This window comes from Electrophorus electricus, chromosome 18 (assembly GCF_041902795.1).
Source record: "Electrophorus electricus isolate QZ-2024a chromosome 18, ASM4190279v1, whole genome shotgun sequence".
In the NCBI taxonomy this organism is placed as follows: Eukaryota; Metazoa; Chordata; class Actinopteri; order Gymnotiformes; family Gymnotidae; genus Electrophorus; species Electrophorus electricus.
This window is the reverse complement of record NC_137514.1, coordinates 13,563,820-13,572,731: the sequence shown is the minus strand read 5'-3', so window position 1 is coordinate 13,572,731 and position 8,912 is coordinate 13,563,820. Positions and strand designations below refer to the sequence as shown.

The window sequence follows — 8,912 nt, the reverse complement described above, 5'->3', positions numbered from 1 at the left end:
GTGTAAGATTCTCATTAGACACTATTCCCTTTTGTTACTGTTGTAGGATCCTACAAACTTTACATTCACATAATTTTGTCAAATAATACTTTGTAGCCTTATATTCAATTGTGTTAAGGTCACTTTATTCAGTGGGGTTCAGTGATGTTGGCAGAATAAAGCTGGAAAGAGATAAACCAGCAAACTGTAAACTGGTTGCTTAATGTGCACTTGAATAGTCTTGAAATGTCACTTGAAAATTCGCAGTCCACGTCAGTCACAATGGTGTTTGATTGCGGCTTTGTTCACTGTTCACCGTTGTCCGCTAGTGATGTCATTTGGTAACTTTCTGGAATTTCGGGAGCAATGTCGGATTTTCCGTCAATTTACTTGAATTCCTAATTTTTTAAGTTTTAAAAGTCACATGTTACATTTTACATCATAATTCACATTTACATTTTTTCAGTAGCTAATGTAAAATATTCAGGTAGATCCATTAGGTGGTGCTTAGCCTTTAAACTCTTATACTAGTTTAACATTGTATTCAGTGAACAGTTATTAAACTCTGTACTACTGAAATAAATGCATACCAATAACAAAACAGAGAAAAACATTATTTTAAACACAAGCATTACGTACCAGTACTTGCAAATAATGGTACTTTTTACAGCTTACAACTCGTATTTGAGAGTATGAAATGAAAGTACTCTCCGGCACAATGAAGGCTAACCTTACAAGCCATAGCTAGTGACTATACTAGCTACGCTGTGCCTGGGCTATTTCACATTTTTTGCACCCAAACCACTCTGAAATTTCAACATTAAACATGCTTATCTTTAACATGTTTAAGCACTCAGTAAACAGAAAATTACTTGGTTGTCGTCCGAGTTACAAGCATTTTATATGACTAGAAAATGTATGCTAGTCAATATAAAAGAATGGAAAACCCATGTCACACAGTTAGCACTTCTACAAATCTACAAGTAGCATTAGCAACAGCTTGTTTCTCACCGATGCGGGAAGTAACAGAGAACTTAGATCAATTGCTGCGATGAAGAACCTTAATTGTCGTTGCTTAATAAAGATATATACCACATGAATGCATTTTTATCCAATTGTTGTCTATTTTATCAGCAGGTTGGACTGGGGAGATTTAACTGCATACAAAAAGAATGTAAATTCACGTACGCTTCACGTACGTACTTCACGTGACTATATCATTGCAGCTCTTTGCCTAAGGAACTTTCCAGATTTAGTAATATTTCATAATCCAAAGAGTAAAGACAACTGCTGCATTATATTGCTTATCCAAATAAAGTCCTATCAATATCATAGTGTAAATCATTTCAATTTTTAGATAAAGTTCTGAGCAATATATATGCTATGAGGTTATCATTACTAGGAAACAAGGTGCCAGGCAGTAATCTCAGAGGGACCAACGGACTGGGTCAATTTAAAGAGTCAAGGGACATAAGCAATTATAAACACCCACTAGTGTAAACAGTACTGCTCACTTATTAACAATCCTGTCTTGTGGCACTTATCCTTGCCAGAAGCTGTGAAAATAATTACAAAAATGTCCTGGTACCACAGCCAAAAAACATGACATCACTGGTGTACCTTTCACTCACTGTTCCATTCCATTTAGAAACCTCATTGTTTATTACTATCTTTAAGGGCTTTCCCATGACATGTCTGGCATAAATCTAACTTGGAGACATATACTTTAAAATGTATACTAATTGTAATGTAATTTAATAAAAAATAGGTATATGTTGTAAGACTAGGCTTATGTTAATACATATAAAGTATATTACTGTAATCATTTAAAATAACACAATTAATTTATAAGATTGCAAGTGCTCTCTCTTTTAACCCTACGGAAGAACCTATGATGATCTGCCCTAAAATCTGATTAAAATTCAGGTAACTAAACTGAACAGTAGTTTGAAGCTCTAATTTACTTGCTGCATATCTTATATATTATTAATAGATTTAATTGGCTACAAATAGTCAATAAATGCTTTGTGAGTGTTTGCATGGTGTAAGCATGTGATTTGTCATGTTTTTAATTTGTAATGGCCTAAAATCAAATAATAAATATTAAAAGGGGCATTTTTGATAAATATGGGGAAAGTTTAGCAAGTGTAAGGGTTAGCATTTACTTATATCTGAATTTTCATTAGCAGAGACATATAACCAGCCTTCACAAATATCTTGTTGCCATGAACGTGAAATCATAGTTTTTGTGAGCAAGGATGCTTCAACAAATATGCAAATCAAAAATCAAATAAAAAATGCAGCCCCTTGAAACTTGTTCCTCACTGTAGAGAAAGTAAGGGCAAAATACAGATGGATCATTTCCCTGGAAATTGCATCTGCTTTTTGTTTTGTATTTGCATGTACCCAAATTGAAGATTAGCCTAATATTTCTCCCCTTGTCTGATGATCAAGCTGATTTTTGCACGCTTTTAACAATGGTCATACACATTTTGGATGAGGCTATTAGTTGATTTAATTAAGACTAAAATCGCAAAGCATCTGAGATTTGCGTGGCTGCTTCTGGCACCTGTGCAGGAAAGATCTTAAGAGGGATTAAACCAAGATCTGAGTTCTGTTCAACAACCTGCCCAAACATAAGGGATTATGGGACTTAGAGTCACTGTGTCCCGAATTTTGCAGGCTTTGGATTCCTAGGAGTTGTTAGAGGCTAAAACAGATTTCAGGAATCACTGACCAGAACAGTGAATAATATGAGGAACCTGCATAATTGTGAACAAAAAAAATAGAGAGAGACAAATCCCTTTAAGAAAACCAAAAACTTTAGATGACAGTTTCCATACTGTGACGCATTGTTAGGCTAACCTACATTTAGTCTATTATTTGAGCAGCTAAGAAGAGTATGAGGGGGAAAGAAAGAAAGTTTTTTTGAGGTTACATCACCCCATGCCCTGATGTACACTAGGTCTATTAACTGAAGCTGGAGTTGTATCATAATCTCTGCTCTTATAGTTTACCATGTGTGAATTACAGCCACACTCACAAATAAGAAACACACACATAAAATGCAGCCTGATCTATGATCTACAGCAGTTTACAGTAATCTATAGCAAATCTGATAATCCTCAGATGCCAAGTGGAGTCTTAGGTTGCAAAAGAGGTAACTGTGCATGTATGGCATTCAAGTATTCGTCAACCTATTTAAAGTGTCATTTTATGTAATTCCCTATTTGGCCTGAACAGGTATGTATGATAGGCTACATTTAACTGATACATGGCCTTTAACAAGGACTACTACTGCTGCTGCTGATAAGATGGCTGACTGGACATTGAATCTGATGCTTTTTACTCCATCGAGGATGGTGCACGAGGGACTGTATCCGTACCTGGGCAATTTAAATCTCTGGTGGCAAAGAGAGAACACACTCACCTTACAACTGTCTGCGGTTAATGGTTACAGGCTTTTCTGAAAACGGATTTCACATGAAAATGAAAGTTCGTTAAAAATGCAAAAATCTGTGATTTAAGGCGTTCGACTTGCTGTAATTGTCTATACTGACAAAATGGAATTACTATGGAACTTCGAGCTGGACACGTACGTTAGCTGCTAAGGACTGTTAAGAGGACTGGACTAGTGTGTTCTGTTTAATCTGGTAAGTTTTACGTGGCATTTATCGATCGTAATTACTATCACTGGCCTTTGTATTTAGCGAACTAGTCGTGGCCCTAGTTGTCAATCAAAGGTTTACTAAACTAATCCTAACACAACTCACAAACGGTTTTATCATCTACATCTACACATTTGTCTTGAACAAATATAAAAGGCCAATTCTAAATAAAACTTGCGCGAATGCAATTTACTTTCCGCTTATTGCTTTCAGTTAGTAGGGTCCGTATTATAGTGAATTTAAGGAAATATGCAAAAAAACAAACAAACAAAAAAAAAAAAAAAACAGAGAAAAGTAAAAGCAACGGGGAGCGTGTTCTCAGCGCCCTGAATTCATAGGCTCCCATGTTGCTCTCTTTTCAATATTCTGTTAACAAGCATTAACCCTCCAAACGCTAACACTAACCCTTGGTTATTATACAGAGACCCATATAGTGCCTGGGAACAGAAAACCCCTGATCCAGGGAATGTATCTAAAATATTTTTAAATGGTAGAGCAAGTATTACACCAATCTCCCATTTAAGATTATCTTTTGATGCTTTGGGAAACTTGGCGCCGTCTATTTCCGCTGACTTTGCATAAATAAATGGCCGCTAATGCTCCTTCAATGGAAATTTTTAGCGTTAAATGGAGATATAGGGATGTATTTTTAACATTCTATCTTAAAATAAAATTGTGTCAACAGCAGTCACGTCTTTGGATGATTTTTGCATTGATTAACGTGATAGCGAATGAGACTTAAAAAAAATGTCCAGTGTCCACGCACAACGTTATTATGCAAATACATTTGAAGGCAAGTGATGGGTTTTAACGTCACTGACTATATATAGGTCATTGCATGATCAGCATTTCTGGCGCTTAATCGTGATTGTTGGCAATGTTGGATTTAGCCAGATTTATATTACCTTGTGTGTTTTGAAAGCAAATATGTAGCCAGGAAATGTGCAAAAGAAAACAAACGAATATTTTCAGACTTTGGAAAATAGAAAGTACTCTTAAGAGTAACACAAGCACTTAGTCTGCTTGCTAGATAGCTAGCTAATGTTAGCATGCTTGCACTAACGTTAAACCAATCTTGTGATTTAACAGATCAGTCGAATACTGGGATTAGTCACAGTGGGATAGTGGGATTCTGTCAGCGACAGAGATAGAGATCTAGCACAGTTTACACCTTACGATGCACATTGTTGCATAAGTGTGCATCATTTTAGGACCTCAAATCTTGAAATGGGTGCTCGAGATTCGTGTTCCCTGCAGCTAGCTCTGAACGTTACAGCTCTTCTGGCTAGTTTTCGTACTGTTCCTTTACAGCTGCCCTTTAGTTTAGCACCAGTGAGCTGCAGTGATCTCCTGCTTTACTTGTCTCATCATATATTATTCCAACAACCCATCTGCAACATAGATTAGACAAAGGGATGGCGACCGCTGGATCTGGAGTTGAACAAATGTTCAAATACATTCACATACTCCAACATCGCGCCACAATACAGTCTTCGAAAAGTGCGCTAATGTGACGTATAAGACAAGGGTCACGAATGTAACGTGACGTTTCCGACAATACATTACAAAGAAAAAAAAACAAGAACAACAACAAAAATGTGGCAGTTCAGTTTATTTCTTTGGTTAATGAAAAAGAACCAAAGATATGCCTGATGCACATTATAGTTTATATTGTTTTATTAGTATATCATAATTCCACATAAAAAAGTACCATGATCATGGGGAAATGGCTGCAACCTCCTCCTCCTTCCTCTTGTTTGTAGATTAGAGGTTTGATTGGTGGTGGCAGCAATACGGTGGGAGCCAGAGAACCCCTTTGTGGGTGGAAGAGAAGAGAAGAAACTCAGCTGGGCCCACCAATCTCACCCAGCCTGCAGCCAACAGGACTGAGCATCGGATGTGATGGACAGGTGGGAGGGTGAGATCAGTTCCTAGGAGGACTCACCTTTGTGTTGCTTTTTCTCCCTCCAACCTGACATCACAGAACTTCTGTCTGCATCAGCTCTGGTATTACAGTGGGGACTTGTTCCTACCTGGTCCTGAGTGCTCTATCCTGGTCCTGAGTGTTTCCTCACTTGTATCTGCTCTGTTGTGAAGCCTCCTGGCAGAGAAATCTGATTGGCCAATATGATATTAGTTTATCCTTATATTACACATCTACTAACTTCTTTTTGCATAGCGGATGGATGAGCCTGCACAATAACGTCTAATACCTTTGGGAAATTTATATCAATTTAAATACGTCATTGCACACTGATTCATGTAAAAAGGGCTGACAGACTTAACATGCTGTATATCCTATTATACTGTTAAATACATTAGCAAAAGAAATGTTAGCAAAACTGATATTGTCTTGTTTTTTTGTTTTTTTTCTACTCATAGTGTTTATTCCACTGAAAACTCAAAACTGTGAGCTTTAAGGTTCCAATACAGGCATGAATAGCAAAACTGTCAGTATTCCTCTTGGTGTAATGCTTTCTAGTTTTGGCTGTGTAAGCACTTGTCAACATCGGTTTTATTTTTTCTGTAATATAACAGTGGCTCCCAGAAAAAAAGGTTTTAAAAACTTATCCATTGAGAAAATGTATCCATTAGCTTATGAAAATGCACTGAACTCATTTATTAAGATATATTCTATGGAGTTAAGTAGGGTTAGTTTTAAGTTTTGGTAAAATATTAAACATGAACCAGAAGCACACACTAATGTAGCAGCCTAAGCATGATCTGCTATGCAGTTATCAAACATATGCTGCAAGTGATTAGCAAAGAGGCAAAGCAAAGGAGCTTCTCTACAGAAGCGTGCTGTGCTGGTTTGGTTGGTTTACATGCTGACTTCTAAATATTTGAGATGTGGGGAAAAATGTCTTCAGAAAGTTTTCTTCTTTGTTATACCTTTAACTAACATCAGCAAGGGAGCCATCTAGTGTCTGTAGTATCTAAAAACGTTTTGTAAGAAAAGCCACAATTAACCTGTTATTTTGAAAGTTAATCGACTGATTTGTACATACTTTGCCCTGACTCTACCCCTATGTTTCAGAGTTCTGTCAGTCAGCTCCTCCTGGCTGCTTTATGACATCAAGTATTCACATATCATTCAGGTTTTTAATCGAAGACTTGTAATGAACATATATGGGTGAATAGAACCTGCCCTGTGTGTTGCATGTCTTTTTGTATGCACAGCCCATTTTGCATACAAGGCATTTTTAAATGTGCCTTATAAATGAAATTTACTTAATTACTTACTGTCTCATCCACAGCCATCTTAAAACTTCCTGTGTAGTTGGTGGCAAGGTAGAACAGAGGATGGCCAAAATATTCGAAGAACAGGTATACATCAGCAGCAGGTCTTCCTTCACACCAGAGTCAGACACTGAGTGGATTGAGCAGGAAGGCAGGTCAGATCACATGCACACACACACATAACATTAATTTTTTTTATTTTTTGCATGTCAGAATCAATAGATTTATCTTCATATTTTATTGAGTACATTAAGATTCATCAGCACATTCTCACTCTGAACTGAACTATTTAACTGCGTGTCACTCCCTGTGTTGTTCTGCAGGAATCATCTTTTCTATGGAGCTGTTGCCAGGTAATTTTTTTCTGGGCTGGGGAAATAAAATTGTGAATACACTGAAAATAAATAATTTCTGTATGTGCTTTTAATGTGAAATAATGCATAGCACTATTAAAGGAACAAGGTGTAAAATTTCTTTATGTCTAAATTTTATCAAGATTTTGTCATGTTTCATTATGCAAATATTAAATCAGTAAGTGATTCCTCTGTAGTTCCAGGTTTGAGTTCTATGACAGATTTTCCCTGTTTACCAACTCTTTAAATTCATAGAAATGCAAGGAGTGCGTATGTGTGTTATAAAGAAAGATTATAGATTAACATTATAATGTATTATCAGTATTAAGAGTAAATCGTAATGATTTAATGATTCAGTGATGATTCACAATGATTTAAACATGTATACGTTTGGTCTTGAATAAACATAATTTACACACTTTGTAATCAGTAATTAATTGAAGATGCTATAATAAGGTGTTTTAAAATAAAATAAAAAGATGAAAAATGTTGTTTTAGTACTACTCTAACAGGCTGCTATATATTTGACATACCTATATTTGAGCCATTAATTATACATTGTAATCCATTATTGTATTCTGAAGTCAGGTGACTGACTGTACTGCTGCTATACATTTGACATACCTACATTTGAGCCATTAATTATACATTGTAATCCATTATTGTATTCTGAAGTCAGGTGACTGACTGTACTAGAGTCCTGTATTCTATGTGTGATGTACCTCTGTTGTATCTTTGCATGCTGTATCTTTGTCCTATATTGTGTGTATATTGTAACTTACATTGGCACCTTTCATGGGTGACCTGGTTTTGACAAAATTGCTGGCTAGATGTTTTTAATATATATTTATTGTCCAAATACACTTGCAAATTATGTTTATACAAACATCTATAGCTATAGCATAAATGAGTAAATATGTATTTATATATGCCAAAATATCCATACATGACCTGCCCTTTAAATAAAGGTGTACCAAAGACAACTCTGTCTTTCAAGTAATGTTTCCTTGTATCTCAGGATATCCCGGTTTTTACTGACACTCGGAGGCTGGGCATCTGAAAGAAATGGCAGTGGATTGGCCGTGGGATGTGCCGAAGATATGCGGTTATTGGCTGGGGGAAGCTGGGACATGAGGGATGCGCAAGATGGGTTCTGCAAGAGGAAGTGAGTGAATGAGTCAGTAGGCCTGGGTGGCTTACAGGAAATGTGATTTACATTTACTGTTTACAGTCATATTTTTCAGATTTTGGATACTGACTAAAAAAGCTCAGTTTTAACCCAGCTGTCAGGATCCTCCTGAGATAACATTAATACTAATAATGGACAGAAGTCTAAAATTAAAAGACTGATATGTTATTAACAGTTATATATGCAAAGATAATTAAACTTAGAGATAATCCCAAAGGACACAATGTACTGGAGCAAGCAATGAGCTAGTTCATAACTTTGCTATTAAAAAACAAAGTGGACAACTAAAGTAGTGTTTATAAACAAAACATTTTTAGGAAGGATTTTTTCACTATAATTCTGTAACTTTCACTGTAATTTGACATATATCTACACAAAAAGAAAATATAATTACAAGAAACTGCACATTTCCAGAAAGCTATTGTTTAAGTAGATTCAAATGCATATCCAATCAGAAAGCTACAGCATTCCATTGTAGACTTT

The 8,912-nt window shown here is 36.0% G+C and overlaps 1 long non-coding RNA gene across 1 annotated transcript; it reads left to right on the top strand.

The window, feature by feature from the left end:
* Window positions 1–6,938: 6,938 nt before the first annotated feature.
* Window positions 6,939–8,391, top strand: LOC145652004 (uncharacterized). The gene is made up of 3 exons (XR_014118155.1): window positions 6,939–7,042; window positions 7,211–7,240; window positions 8,259–8,391. It is a non-coding gene; the product is annotated as an uncharacterized LOC145652004 (long non-coding RNA).
* The last annotated feature ends 521 nt before the right edge of the window (window positions 8,392–8,912 follow it).